This window comes from Cucurbita pepo, unplaced genomic scaffold (assembly GCF_002806865.2).
Source record: "Cucurbita pepo subsp. pepo cultivar mu-cu-16 unplaced genomic scaffold, ASM280686v2 Cp4.1_scaffold005418, whole genome shotgun sequence".
NCBI classification, from domain to species: domain Eukaryota; kingdom Viridiplantae; phylum Streptophyta; class Magnoliopsida; order Cucurbitales; family Cucurbitaceae; genus Cucurbita; species Cucurbita pepo.
Window position 1 is genome coordinate 1 of NW_019651388.1, and position 683 is coordinate 683.

General features: G+C 40.7%; 1 long non-coding RNA gene across 1 annotated transcript; it reads left to right on the forward strand.

Moving 5' to 3' along the window:
• The first annotated feature begins 6 nt into the window (after window positions 1-6).
• On the forward strand, window positions 7-673 carry LOC111787114. Its single transcript, XR_002813893.1, has 2 exons — window positions 7-74; window positions 143-673. It is a non-coding gene; the product is annotated as an uncharacterized LOC111787114 (long non-coding RNA).
• Window positions 674-683: the final 10 nt, after the last annotated feature.

The following is a 683-nucleotide window of genomic DNA, read 5'->3' on the forward strand; positions in this document are numbered from 1 at the left end:
AAGCCTGCAACTGTTCTGCTCGGGTTCGATTCGCTTCTTCCAGTTCGACGCTCTGAAACTTCTTTGTGATGTTGGTCAGTCTTTTTTTATTGCCTTTTCCTCTTCTTTCTAATGCCTTCAATTGAGTCTACTCATCCATCAGCTCCTCTCTCTATCGGTGCGGTTTTACGAAGCATCTAAGCACAGTTCACTCGCGTTGATCGATCAAGAGCTTTGCCGCCACTCCTTATCCTCAAGGTTACCTCTTTTCTTCTTTATTTTGGTTCAACACTTCTGCTTCATTTTCCTGGATTTTTCCTATGTACAGCGACAAACAGGTTAGAACTTTCTCAGAGACTGGAATTACTGTTGTGATATCCAAAACCATGCAAGAGTTATGTTTAGGAGTTCTTGGAAATGGTTCGTGGGATATCAGTAATGTTAGCATCTGAGTCCGCTTTGCAATGTACATGCGATCTCAATCAATAAGATATGCCTCAGGACAAGCTAAGATCAAGAATTTACAACTCGTTTCTAACATGTAATGATCCAAAAGGCATAGTTGATAAGAACACTGTCAGGAGAAGGAAAGTAGTTGCTTCATCAAAAATGGAGAAGCCGATCAAAAGTCGGACAGCTAGGAAGAACTTTTACGAATTTTCAGACTGTAAGTTACGAAGACAGCAAACAACCATCAAAGAAGT